The sequence below is a fragment of the Myxocyprinus asiaticus genome, chromosome 11 (genome assembly GCF_019703515.2).
Source record: "Myxocyprinus asiaticus isolate MX2 ecotype Aquarium Trade chromosome 11, UBuf_Myxa_2, whole genome shotgun sequence".
Taxonomy (NCBI): Eukaryota; Metazoa; Chordata; class Actinopteri; order Cypriniformes; family Catostomidae; genus Myxocyprinus; species Myxocyprinus asiaticus.
This window is the reverse complement of record NC_059354.1, coordinates 7,012,501-7,027,199: the sequence shown is the minus strand read 5'-3', so window position 1 is coordinate 7,027,199 and position 14,699 is coordinate 7,012,501. Positions and strand designations below refer to the sequence as shown.

At 39.3% G+C, this 14,699-nt stretch overlaps 1 long non-coding RNA gene across 1 annotated transcript in view; it reads left to right on the top strand.

The window, feature by feature from the left end:
• The first annotated feature begins 12,156 nt into the window (after positions 1 to 12,156).
• LOC127448085 (uncharacterized) overlaps positions 12,157 to 14,699 on the top strand; it is a 2,798-nt gene continuing 255 nt past the window's right edge. The window contains exons 1-3 of the long non-coding RNA XR_007898455.1: positions 12,157 to 12,370; positions 13,483 to 13,575; positions 14,030 to 14,699. The exon at positions 14,030 to 14,699 is cut by the window's right edge and continues 255 nt beyond it. This is a non-coding gene — a long non-coding RNA (uncharacterized LOC127448085). The remainder of the gene's footprint in view (positions 12,371 to 13,482; positions 13,576 to 14,029) is intronic.

Below are 14,699 nucleotides of genomic sequence, written 5' to 3'. Positions count from 1 at the left end.
GCAGGCTCATATTTTTTTGTAAGACTGGAATAGATAATATACAGTTTCACAACTGAAACACTGCTCGGGGTGTGTTATGTGACGGAGAATTTTTATGCACAATTATTCTCTTTTTGGACTAAAAGAACAATCGGGTGTTATGCACTGGATGCTTGCCATGGAAAGTTTACTCATTTGGATTTATCTGTGGCTCAATATTTCATATTGAAGGAAAAATTTCCAGCATTGCTTTTGCATCACAAATTATTATATAATTGTATCTGGAACATTCCAGTTGTAAAACAGTGATCAAATAGTGACGCTGGACCTTTCAGATTGTTTAGGTTGATCGACATTAACAACATTTTTGGATGCTACAGTATACAGTAAAAGTAAATGTCTTGCAGGCGGAACATTTCACTCCAACGGGTTAAAACTAATTCATGAATAAAATCAGGTATCTTAGATTATGATCTGTCCTCAGAATGACAGGTTTGGCTCCACTATGCTCACATTCAGAGAAATCAGAGTGTACTATTTTTTTTTACTACCATTTTATAATCCACATTTGGATGATCCAAAAAAGAAACAGAAGCCTTTTTTCTCAGTTTCTCAGTTGCCGTTGTTACTGTGTTCTTGCTTTGTGGGCCAGAATAGATGATAGTTGGACATCAGGTCAAACCAGCACATAGTCAGCATCCTTTTCCACCCCATACTTCTGATATTTAAACCAGAGGAATAAATCCAGATAAAATAGCTTCCTCTAACAGTTCTCCATTACTAGTTATTGAGGAAAACTCTCTATGAGTGCATTATAACCTGTTATGAGAGACATCAAAGGCCTTGTTAAAGAGAGTGTTTAATCCCAGCCAGATCCACCCTCCTCTATCCTGCCTTTTCATCTCTCTCTCTCTCTCTCTCTCTCTCTCTCACTCTCTTCAATACAAACAGCATTATTTATGCTCGGTAAAACAGCGCTTAATTACAGCTGAATCTCTTCTGTGAACTGAGTTCTACCTCCCACCAAATCTCCCACTGCTCTCTCTAAATGCTGCCCCACAGATATTAACACCCTCTCCAGCCAGCACCTCCATATCAGCGGAGGCAATAAATAAATATGTAAATATGCAGGGGTGAGATTTGCATATGCATTGGTGGGGAGGCTGTTCCTCCCCCTGGTGTGGTAGTGTGAGGTCTTATTAGGCCAGTTCCCAGGTCTGCTCTGAGCGCACATGAGCACAGTGATTAATACCGGCTCTCTGAGGAAGACAGCACTGCCTCTTATAATGACATACATGGAATGGATGCTTCTGGATTTCCTTGTTTTTTTAATCTTTTGCGTCTTCTTTTTTTATTATTATTATTATTGCTGTTTTTGCATAGCACTTGAATTGCATTACATTTACCTATGTATGTAGGTAGTTATGCATAATGTATTCATGGATTTTTTTATATATATTTATTTTATTTTTTTTATTTTATTTATTTTTTTATTATTATTATTAAGATCAAGATTTTTGTTTAAAAATTGATGTATATGATTGTATAAGGGAAAGTGTATATTTTGGGTGCTGTAATTGGTCACCATTGTGCTACGTGTGTCAGTCTTTGATAAAATATTCCCATATCTATCCACTGCAAATTAAAGTAATTTAGAAATCTACTACCTATCCTCAGTGATTTAGCCAGAAAATGACTTTTGGTGGGGCACATGTACCATTAGGCATGATACTGAATTAATAAAAAATAAAATAAAAAAAAAAAAAAAACACAAAAGAACTAATACAAAAGGATACATGGCAGCTTGTGTGTGTGTGTGTGTGTGTGGGGTGGGGGGGGGGGGGGGGGGGGTGGATGTGATAGCCTACATACAAATGTATAAAAAAGACACACTGATGCCTAACCAACAAGAGTTCCAGTGCAATACTGTGAGTACAATATTTACAGACACTATCCTGCCTTGGCAGGTATATGAATAATAATAGCCTAATAACTTTTGTCCTACCTTTGACACATCTTTATTTTTTATTTTTTGAAAGGTCTACTTATGAGTTGAAGGTATTGAGACTTCCAGAGATGACAGCGAAAGTGAACAGAGATTCGTGAAGCTCAGCTTTAATTTTCCACAACAGCGAAACAGCACATTTAAGCAGTTTATTCTGTATTTTGGGACTCGAGTGGCATTTTGGGGTATTGTCTTTAGTCTGTTTATAATGCTGGGGTCATATCTCACAGTGAGTCTGAATATTTCCAAGGCATGAGCTTCCAAGGTTAAGGCATGACTTTCTGTTAAGCTTTGGAATGATGTGTATCTTGAAAAGCGCAAAACAAACAAAATTACTTCACTTGATTTCTGTTAAGTTACCTTCGTTCCTTATCATTTTCTCTGTGCCTTTGAGGGAAGATCTCCTGTTTTGTGCACATAGTGACAATGTCCAGACAAAATACAAAACAAAATAAAATCGGAGTGCGTGTGTGTGTGTGTGTGTGAGTTACTGGTAAATATAGGCCCATATAATCTACCTTTACATGTGAAATTTGTTTGTCCATTAGAATTACAGTACATTGAACAGTTGTGTTACAACACTTCCCACTTTTTTAAACATGCAGATGACAATCTTTTGTGTGGATGTTGCATATCAAATTACACAACAGAACCTGCTGATTCAGATTATTGCAGTACTTGAAACTTCTACTATCAACTTAGGAGGGTACATGCATGATAGAAATTAGTCTGTGGTTAATTTGTAATTGTTTTGAAGTGATGGTGTTACAACTCGCTTCATGTTACAACACTCCCAGGACTCCCGTACAAATTTTCAATGTAGCCTTTTAATATGAGTTCATAAAAGCTGTATGCATAATGATTATAAAAGAACTGTTTTAGAGTATAGCATGTAGAACATGTCAACTTCATGTCATGTAAGCTACCCATGTGTGTTTATATTTGGTGATTGAAACTATAATTGTAGAGCTTCTTATTTTTCTATAGGGTCAGGAGCAGTTTTATATCTTATGTTGCTCTAAGAGTTTTGGACTGAGGCTAAATTTGATAATACGTGTTCTGATTCCTTTTCTCATTACGTCTTTACTGAAGTGATAATGGAAAACGGTCCATTTGAAGAAGGAAAAGTGGATTTACGTCTCTATCTGTTGGCTTGGCTGGAGTGGGTTTGTTTCATGTTCAGGGATTTACCTGGTCCTGTCCTCCTCTTATCTCTGTCACGGGAAATAAATGCGCTTCGAGTGGATGAGGTTTTGCCGTCTGCCGAAGCTGACAGATTCTGGGACTGTCATGATAAGGGTTTAACGTCTTTTTGGCAGCCACAACATTGAGATCAAAGAACAATCGTGAGGGTGTAGGCCATTTTAACTGCTTCAGCCTTATGGGATGTACCATATAAACCGCATATAATAGATAATAGAGTCATGCTAATTTGTAGATAGTTCTGCAAACAACATCATGAATATATTAATAAATAGAGAGATACAAAGTCTTGTTTTGTCCAACTATTTGCCCCAGTCTTTGTTTGGAAGGGTGTAATGCATTATTTTTCATAATGAAGATAATTAAGATGTCTTGTTTTGGTGCTACTCTCACCTCCACTCTAGCAGAGGAAGCGAGGAATTTAATTGCATTTTAGGCAGTGACTTCAGTAAGAAACAAAATGAAACAAATGAACAACCATGACCAAAAAAAAAAAATAAATAAATAAAAAAAAAACATGTCACCAAGTTTTTGTGTCCAGAAATTCATTACTGCCCACTTTCTTATTCATTCGCACTTTCTCTTCTTTATTTCACCAGATGTTCATTAGGAGGCCAACACACACACACACACACACACACACACACACACACTAATTGCATCATCACATTAGTGTTTGTAACACACTGCAGAATAACTCCAGTGTTAAAATGTCCCTTCTTCTAATTACTGTTTTACTCTCTTTCTTGGTGGCACCTTCGTGATAGATCAGTACTTTTCCAGCAATTTGTTCACATTTATTTGTGATATAATTGGATCTGATTAATTATTATGATTAATGCTGAATGGTTTTGCCGGTACAGCCATTAATACTGCGGTTATCATAAGAGAGACAAGGATAAATTAAAGGTGCTATATTTCCACTGCTCAGAATTTACAATATCTGAGCATCTAATCCCAGAACAGTTTAGACAGACAGCTGCACAAATATTAATAACGGCACAGTTCCCAAAGTGGCCATTAGTGACAATGTGCACAAGTGTGAATTTGTTTATTGGTAATTAAGGTATGTATTATATTAATAAAATAACATTTGAAGGGTCTAAGAATAGTTGTTGATGTCTTTTACACAGAGCTGTCAACTATAAATGACTGTCTTTATTTCATATGAGCATTTTTACATGGGTTGTGCAAATAGTCACATGACCAGACATTAAGGGATTCTCACTGTCAAAACAAAGCTAGCAAGACTTGTATAATACACAATACAAAAACATCTACCATATTTGTCACATGTTTTGAATGGGTCTACACTGATATAAAAAAATATATATATATATAATATTGCTTTGGCTCATAAATCATACTCACAGAATAAGTAAACATGCAAGCGGTCAAAATTGTAAACGATCAGAAAACAAAGCCCCATTTTTTTTGAACAGGTAACTGATTGAGTCCCATTACAAAATAGCAGGAGAATGAGGAGAACATATATAGGATTTTAAAAGGGATACATGGAAAGGAGAAATACGATATTGTGAAGGTAGTGCAAGGTGGTATGTGACAGGGTTGATTTGTTTTGTGATGGTAAATGGACCAATGAAACGAGGACTTAACTTTAGGCAGGGGAGTCGGAGATGGATGTCTCTGGTGGATAGCCAGACCTTTTCCCCTATATGGTACTTGGGTGTTGAAGATTGTCTAATGTCAGCCTGGGTTGTCTGGCGTCGGACAGCACGCTGAAGGTGGACGCGAGCAGCGTTCCAGATCCGTTCGTGATTGCGGAACCAGTGATCCACGGCTGGCACTTCGGAGGGCTCTCCAGACCAGGGGAAAAGGGGTGGTTGATAACCAAGGACACATTGGAACGAGGTGAGACCAGTGGAGGGGTGACAGAGAGAGTTCTGGGCATATTCTGCCCAAGGAAGATAGCGGCTCCACTCCTGCTGCTTGGTAGGATGGTTTCTCCGGACCTACTGCCATATCTACTGGATCTTTCTCTCTGTTTGGCCATTGGACTGAGGATGATAACCTGAGGAGAGACTGATTGAGACACCCAGATGACTAAAGAAAGCCTTCCATACCCTTGAAATTAACTGGGGTCCTCTGTCAGATACTGTATCTTCGGGTAAGCCAAAGTTCCGGAATACATGTTGGAAAAGTACCTCAGCGGTTTCCATGGCTGTGGTTAGACCCTTGAGAGGCACTAACTGGCAAGACTTGGAAAAAAAAACAGTCTATTGCCACGAAGATGCAAGTAAACCCCTGGGAAGGAGGAAGATCAATAACAAAAGTCAACACCTATGTGGGACCATGGACGATGTGGAATGGGGAGAGGTACAAGCTTACCAGGCGGGAGATGTAGAAGTATTTTAGCAATGGCACAGACAGAGCAGGAGCAGACATAGTTGGTAACGTCTCGTGTGAGCTGGGGCCACCAATATCAGTTCTTGATCAAGTTAAGGGTATGGGAGGTACCTGGGTGTCCTGATCCAGGAGAAGAGTGGAGCCACTTTAGGAGTGCTGTGCGATGATCAGAGGGTACGTAGATTAATACGGGTGGACAGGATGCTGGTACAGGTTCCGAAGACACTGCCTGGGTGATCTGTTGGTCCATGTTCCACTGAATGGGGTTAACAAAGAGTGAGGGAGGTAATATAGGTTCTGGTGAAGGTGTGGACTGGTCAGAAGAGTGTAAGTGAGAAAGGGCATCAGCTTTAGTGTTTTTGGAACCTGGGCGGTAGGTGACGGTGAAATGAAATCATGTGAAGAATAGGGCCCATCTGGCTTGGCATGGGTTTAGGCACTTGGCAGATTGCAGGTATTCAAGGTTGCGGTGATCGGTAATGACTGTAAAGGGGTGATGAGTGCCCTCCAGCCAGTGGCACCATTCTTCAAGCGCCAGTTTTATGGCCAGTAGTTCACAGTTCCCAATGTCATAGTTGATCTCAGCTGCAGAAAGCTTCTTTGAGTAGAAGGTGCAAGGGTACAGTTTGGGAGGATCACCTTGATGCTGGGAGAGCACTGCCCCCACTCCTGAGGTTGAAGCATCTACCTCAACGACAAAGGGAAGGTCTGGGTTGGGATGTCGGAGAATAGATGCTATGGTGAAGGAAGTCTTTAGTTGTTGGAAGGATTTGGTGGATTGTGGGGACCAAGAGAGGATCTTTGGTTTATCTTTTAGGAGACTGGTGAGAGAGGCAACTATGGTGCTGAAGTTTGGATGAATCGCAGAAATTTGCAAAACTTAGGAACCTCTGTAACTCCTTTACGGTGGTAGGTTGAGGCCAGTTGGTCACTGCCTGCACCTTGGAACTGTCCATCTGAACTCCATTTGGGCTGATGACATATCCCAGAAATTGGATGGATGACTGGTGGAATAGGCATTTCTCAGCCTTCAGGTATAGGCGGTGTTCCTGCAGACATTGGAGTACCAGTCTTACATGGCGGATGTGTTCGCTTAGGGAGGTGGAATAGATAAGTATGTCATCAATATAGACCAGGACAAAGCGGTGGAGAACGTCACAGAAGATCTCATTCATGTAAGATTGGAAGACTGAGGGGGCATTGACCAGGCCGTACTGCATCACCTGATATTCAAAGTGGCCGCTAGAGGTGATGAAAGTGGTTTTCCACTCGTCCCCTTTGCGGATACGGATGAGATTATAGGCACTGCGGAGGTACAGTTTGGTGAAGATGTTTGCCCCTCGTTGGAGTTCAAAGGCTGCTGGAACCAAGGGTAACGGGTAGGAGAACTTAACGGTGATATTGAGGGCACAATAATCGATGCTTGGGCAAAGACCACCATCCTTCTTGGCAACAAAGAAGAAACCTGAGGCGGCCGGAGAGGTGGAAGGGCGAATATACCCCTGTTTCAGAGCCTTGTCTACGTATTCTTCCATAGCTCGCTGCTCCGGTATCGACAGGGGATAGATCTTGCCTCTAGGAAGAGAAGAGCCAGGGAGAAGGTCTATAGCACAATCCCAAGGACAGTGTGGAGGAAGTTGGGAGGCCTTTTGGGCACTGAAAACTGGTAAATAGTCTTGGTAGGCAGAAGGGATGGTGGTATTGAGTGAGACATGTGGGCTCTCTATGGAAGTGGCTAGACAAGAGATGGATCTGGGAGGAGAAGGGTGAGTGGGTCTGTAGAGGCATTGAATAAAGCAGCGTTCACCCCAGGCAACAACTTCTTTGGTGGTCCAAGAAATGACTAGGTTGTGATGAAGCCAAGGTAAACCAAGAATGAGGTCTGTTGTAACATCGGGGAGAATGAGTAATGATAGAGATTCTATGTGGAGTATGCCGACTTGTATGGTGAGTGGGGCGGTCTGAAGAGTGATTATACCTGAGCCAATAGGTTTGCCCATGACAGAATGGATGGGTAAAGGCTTAGTTAAAGGTTTGGTCTGAATGTTAAGTTGTTGAACTAGAGAGGGAGCGATGAAGTTGCCTGTGGAACCGGAGTCTAAGATGGCATGAACAGAAATTGAGGAAGTGGCAGCTGAAACAGTAATGTCTATGTAAAAGGGTTTTTCACATACAGGTTCACAGGAGACGGAGCTTACCAGCAATCTGGGAGGACAAGGTGGTATAAGGTGGTTATATGGTGATTGGCAGCTCCACAATAGAGGCAAAGATTGTTGGAAATACGTCTCTTACGCTCAGTCGGTGTCAGGTGGATTGTGCCTAATTGCATCGGTTCCTCTTTTTCAGCCCTGGTTTTGAGAAGAGGTGGAGCTGAAAAACAGTGTTGTGTTGAGTATTGTTGTAATCACCGATCCACATGAATAGAAAACTGGAGGAATTCCAATCCACTAGAATCATCTACACTTGCCATGTGCCTTTGAAGAGACTTGTTTAACCCCTGACGGTAACAGGTAATTAGCGCAGGTTCATTCTAGTGACTGGCGGAAGGGAGTGCGCGGAAACGTAGGGCGTAATCAGCGACTGATAATCTGCCTTGGTGAAAACGGCCGAGTTGTTCACTGGCGGAGGAAGCTCCTGTAGATGACTCAAACTTCACGGAAATGGGTAGTGAAGGCATCAGTGGACTGCATCACGGGACCTCCCTGATACCAAATGGCATTTCCCCATTGTAGTGCCTTCCCGGATAGAAGAGAAATAATATATGCTATCTTGGAACGATCGGTGGAGAAGTTTTGGGGTTGTAACTCAAAAGCCAAAGAACACTGGAGAAAGCTGCTACAAGTTTCAGCATCAGAGTAACACTGGGGAGGAGCTAGAGGGCAGTAATTACCAGGAAGTTGTACAAACGAAGAATCGGGAGTTGGAGCTGAAGGACATGCTGATGTATTTGAGTTAAGTGAAAGTTTCTCCAGTCGGCGTTGAATACCACGAAGCTCCCCTTGATGTGTTAGTTGTTGTTCCAACTCAAGAAAGCATTCCATCATAGACGCCGTTACTGCCGAGTTCTGTTTGAAGGTCTAGTCTTCTGTCAGGAAGCCAAGACGATGAGTTGAACTCAGATGCAGTTTCATTAACAAACTCAGGAGAAAGCAGAACAAACACAAAGAAGTAACCAAAGGGCAAATCAGGATATATAATAATCTAGCGAACTGAAGAATTACAGGAATATTACTTTTGAAGACTAGGATGAATAAAGAGCTGAGTTAGCTAGGGTGAGTCCAAACAAGACTAGATGGTGATTGAAGTGAGTGGTGAGGCTTTATACAGGACTGGCTGATGGTTTGATGAGGGACAGGTGAGAGTGATTAGTAATCAGGTGAGTGAGAGGTGGTTGGAGGAGCAGAGGCTGACGAGGATGTGACAAGAAACAAGACTTTGGGTGTGCCAAAAGAAAACTGTGTGTGCAAGAACTAAAGCACATTTAAGTCAAATATTATAAAACGACCATTAACAACCACTGAATCAATTTCTATTTGACTAAATTTTTTTAAGCTCTGTGCAAATGACAAAAAAAAAAAGAAAAAAAAAGAAAGAAAGAAAAGAACAAAAAAAAAAAAATCAATTTAATAATTTGCCCTGTTAATATATTAAAATATGAGGCTTAATAATTATTCCCAAAAAAAGAAACGGGAATGATTCATCGTTATTTTCCAAAATATGCTAAAGACACAAATATAACTGATGGTATAATTTGTACAATAAATGATAAATAAATAAATAAATACATAAATAATAATAATAATAATAATAATAATAATAATAATAATAATATGCCAAGTTTTAGTTACATTAATTGGTTTAAAAACTTAATTGCGGAAAAGAAATAAATCAGTAATGCATTGTGTTGAACGGAAGAATGTTTTTTGAACATTCTTTGTATTTATGGAGTACAGGGAGGTTTGGTTCATAATAAAAAAAATAACAAAATCATACTGTTGTTATGTTAATTACATGTAAATAATGGATAATACCATGTCTGACATGATGCAAACAATAAAGCGTAAAAAAACTGCCATTTCATTTAGGTGTGCAAGCTAACAATTTGGGTGGCAGTTGCACACCCTGGCACACCCGTAACTGCTTAAAAGTAATTAACTTCATTGAAAGTCAGAAACTGTAATCATATTACACAAATTTAAATAGTAATACATTTCACTACTTTTAGACTTAAAACATAATTCCATTGCAATAACTTCAATTACTTTTTTTAAGCGATTAAATTACTTTGAAATCCGATTACACCCAACACTGCCCACCAGTTGCAACTGACCAAGAGCAAATCTTATATTTTCGCAAACAACAGCAAGCCCATGATTCGAACATAAACTTTGTTACAGAGGGATTTGATTGGCACATTTTCATGTGATTCAAACAAATGTTGTAATGTTATCTAAAACTGTCACTGATCAGTATGTAATGTGTAGTACTGCAGTGATCACAGATGTGACAGCATCATATTTTTCTAATGAAGAACTAGGGTGTCACCTTGTGACCCAAATATACATGTTGGGTGATTGTGGCAGCCTGACACATTGGATGCTTATTTCAGATGGACAGTAGTCAATTAATCTCTCATGTGAATGCCTCATTAATGAGAGAAGAGAACTACAGTGTGTATGTGTGGCCTGCTATGGGCCGCATGCAGAATGGATTTATGGTGTCACTCAGCCCAAGAGAGCAGCTAATGAGAGCAAGAGAGAGAGAGAGAGAGAGAGAGAGAGAGAGAGAGAGAGAGAGAGAGAGAGAGAGAGAGAGAGAGAGAGAGAGAGAGAGAGAGAGAGAGAGAGCAGTGTCCATGTGTAATTCCACTCTCCATCCATAAATGGAGAATGAGAAAGAGCAACAGAGAGAAATAGAGTTTGAAAGAGAGAGGAGGGGGATGGGGGCTAAAACATCCCTCATTATGTGTGTGTGTGTGTGTGTGTGTGTGTGTACATGTCTCTGGAGTTTTCTTTTAATATTTTAATAAATAACATCAGCCCAACAAGAAATTAATGAAGAGTATCATTAATAATAGTTGTGCGGTGTGCAGTGATGGCTTTGATATTAAGTCGGGCCGCTGCAGGGGAATCTCAGGAGACTTGGGATTTTTCAGACAGCAAACAAGGTCTCAGCAGCTGGCTGGCTTCTCTCTTGCCCCGTGCTTCCACAACAGGTTGAATGTAATAAAAGAGGATTTTGCCAGCTATAGAGTTAAGCCCGCAGAAATCTGTTCCTGTAGAGTGCAGCTAGACACTCAGCCAAATGTGGTTCTTAATTAAACTTTAATCAACACAGCACTGTTTGTAGTGGAAGCGGATATAAAGAAGGTGTCTTCAGCCCTAGTCCTGTGCTGTTGTGTCTAATGGCTGGGTATTGTAGCGGTCTTAACCCTGCTGTATTTATTCATTCATGCATGCTTTTTTTCATAATGTTTGTAAAAGTTTACACTGCACCTGTTTAAGCCAGCAGAAATGGAAGTAGACTTTGTGTATACGCAGCTCTCTGTTCCATTAGAACAGTGAACATTTACGTTTAATGGGAGGCAGTAGGGTTGCTAGACTAGGACAAAAATAATAATTGTTGATTATTTCCCTTGATCTTGTAACTGAGAATATTAATTTTGAGTAATGTACACTGTACGTGTTTTTTTTTTTTTTTTTACTGACATTTACCATAAATAATTACAGATTTTTTTTCTGTCTTTGTCATAATAAGAGAACATACCTGTAAAATACAGAAAAAAACAAGTTTTTCAATAAATCTGCTGTAAAAGTACAGTCAAAGTCTGTAACTTTAAATTATAAGAATCCACCATTTTATAACAAGACTGTACAATTTTTTTTTTTTTTACGGTTTTGAGTGTTAATTTAGTAGATATCAGTATAAAAACACAGTTATCAGTGTAAAAACACTGACCAATAAATTGTTTTGTTTTTTTACATTTATCCTGCTCTGTGCGCATTTATTTAAAAACACAGAATTTTTGTTTTTTTACGCATGTTTGCTATAAATTTTAAATAATAAACACATTATAAAACCTAATGAAAATCAATTTTAACATCTGCATTTGACCAAACCTGGACTTATGGTCAAATATTAATGATTTAAAAGTAAAAATATATTTGGACAGGGATATTTTAATCTCTATGCTCTAGCACAATACTTGTTTTTATTATAATGCACTGGTCCTTCATACACACACAGAAACACCCACCAGGAATAAATTAATAAAGGATATTTTGATTCAAATAATTTAATAATGTCAAACTGTTAAAGCTAAGGTGTACAATCTTTTCCGGCGTACAATTTTTTTGTTGGTCTAAATGTAATATATATATATATATATATATATATATATATATATATATATATATATATATATATATATATATATATATATATCTTCTGTGGAAGGGACAGGACTAAAAAATGATCGACCAATCATTGCATTCGGTCCGAATGTAATGATAGGATGTCTTTCCTGTCTGTCAATCTATATTTGCATACCGCCGCGCAACTTGTTCGCTCAGACCATCACATGTCATCAGCGCGGGTTTCTTGACGCTTTACAGAGCGAGCGCGAGAATGGAAGGCGAACCACCAGTCAAAACAAGAAAAGAAAGTGATAGAAACTCCTACAACGAAAAAACGTCTGGATCAAAAGCGTGCTAAAAGCAGAATTAACATTGGCGTTGCTTTTCCACGCTGGAGGCAACTGCGGGATTCTAAGGGTCTGAAAAATGACGCAATGGTTGCCGTTTTTCTTTTGGACAGGTAATTACATGGTTTGATTTGTTTTTGATATATTTTGTTAATGTAATGAAGTATTTAGCTCATGTAGTTTGTGTACATTTACGAATTATCTCAACGCTAACAGCAGCTATGATGTAAAATGAAATATGTTTATTTTATACATGAGGTAATCCGAAACCGTTGCGATCGATTCCACCAACACGTCTCTCCTCCTGGCGCTTAGACTGTGTGTGTGTGTGTGTGTGTGTGTTCGTGTGTGTTCATGTAGAGGAGGCGTGGCTTTGGAGACACCCCTGAAGCGAGGGCGGGCTTTATGCTTTCAAAGCTAGCTTGCTAACTGCTAGCCTCTCTGGATTACACACCCTAGCTTTAAGTAATTCCCTCTCTTCAAAAAAATGTGTTAAATTGTAATATTATCTTATATTTGGCAGAATACAACTTTATTGTAAACCACAGAAAATGAGGTCCGCAACAGTTCTGTGTTGTGATTAGACAAAATCGTCATTGCCGGAACTGTTCAGCCAATGAATGCCCGAGAATCAGCTGTTTGAATCTGAGTGCCAGCTGCGCTGCGGGAGAGCTGTATGAAGAAGGAAGAGACAGCCTGGCTGCACAGAAGTCCAGTGGTGTTCTGATGTCAAGCTAGTGCAAGCTAACAGCAAGGTTAAGCTAAGCTGTCAAAGTGTACAGATTTAAGCTATCAAAACAATACCAGAGCTGAAGTTTTAACCCCTTTAACGAGCTGAGGGACGTTAGTCTTAGAAATTTAATTTGATGGTGCATCTGTTAAGTTCAGTACAGGCAAACAAATGTTACTTAATTTGTAGTGGTAGTTGTTGTATTATTGAGCTTATTTTTAATGTGCTAACTTGGCAGTGAAAGTGAAAGATGCAGTTAGCTCTTGATAGAAGTCCAAAGAGCTAATATTACATGTGATTATTGTTATAAAGCTGACTAAGGTAATAATGAAAACCTTGTTAAATTTGTGTGGCATTTCGATGCAGAAAATGTGTGGGAACTGTACTTGAATAGTAATTAAAATTAACCCTTATAGTGAATAGTGGATTTTAACCCTTATTTTATTTCTGTGCTTTTTTTTTTTTTTTTTGTCACTTCTGTCCCTGATATGTCAGAAAACCTCAGTTCAACCCAGGCATCAGGACCATATTTCGCTGTGTTCCCACATGTCTTCAGAAGATTTGTACAAGCAAACAGACGTGACCAAGGTATGTTTTTTGGTTGTGTTCACACAACATTAGAAAATGGAATAACCAAATTGATGCAGTATGAAGGCTGGAATGTTAGTGCTACAACTACACCTACTATGATTCAATATTATTATTATTTATTTTTATGAATTTGCCAGCAGGTTATATTATCAAACTGCTTATTATGCCAGACAACACACTCTTAAGTGTTATAGTTACAATGACAGAGCAAAGTAGAAAATCAGTCATCGAAATTCAGTAACTTCCAGCTGATCAGCTAATTCAGATACTAATACTACAATTACTGATGATAACAATAACAACAACAGTTATCATGATTTCAGATTTTTACATTTTACATTACAATTGTATGCATGCTAAATTGATCTAAAAAGTGCACAGGATGTGTCAGAATTACTGTACACAGGTTGCAGGTTCAAACAGATAAATGTTTGATTTGATCTTTTCACAGACGAGGTGGTGGCCACTGGTTTAATGATGGCTAACAGGATCATTGAGAGAAGCCTCCCACAGTGTCCAAAGCCTGGAGTTATGGAATTTTCTTCCTAATGGATGCCTCCTAAGATGACTGACATCTTTCTCAGAGTTAATGTTAAAACTATTATGTAATGACGGCTAAGGGTGAGTGAATTGAGACTGAAGAAAACTAAAGTGCACAGTGATAATGAACAGTGACATGTCATTCTATGAGATATTTGATGTGAGCATTTCTTATAGTTAAAGGTGGGGTATGCGATTCCATGACAATACCATGACAAATACCATGATATAGAGCGAACAATAACACAGCAAGTAATGTAACTAACGTTAGCTAGGTTGTGGGTTAGCTTAGCTAGGTTGCGGGTTAGCAAACTGTTTCTACATTTGCTGCTGCGAAGCTAACAGCCAGAGAGGATGAGACTGTTTCCCAGAGCCAGCAAACCAGCTCCAGACAGCGATACTCACAACTCTCCTGCTACTATAGCTAACATCACAACAACAGCATATCTTGGCAAGCTAGAAAGTAAGCTGAATGTCCATGGGCAAGTAATGTAACGTTCCCTGACACACAAATCATGGCTGGAATAGTGTTGTGTGGCTCGGTCTGAGCCACTTTGTTTATTTCCCATTTACAGAGCCAG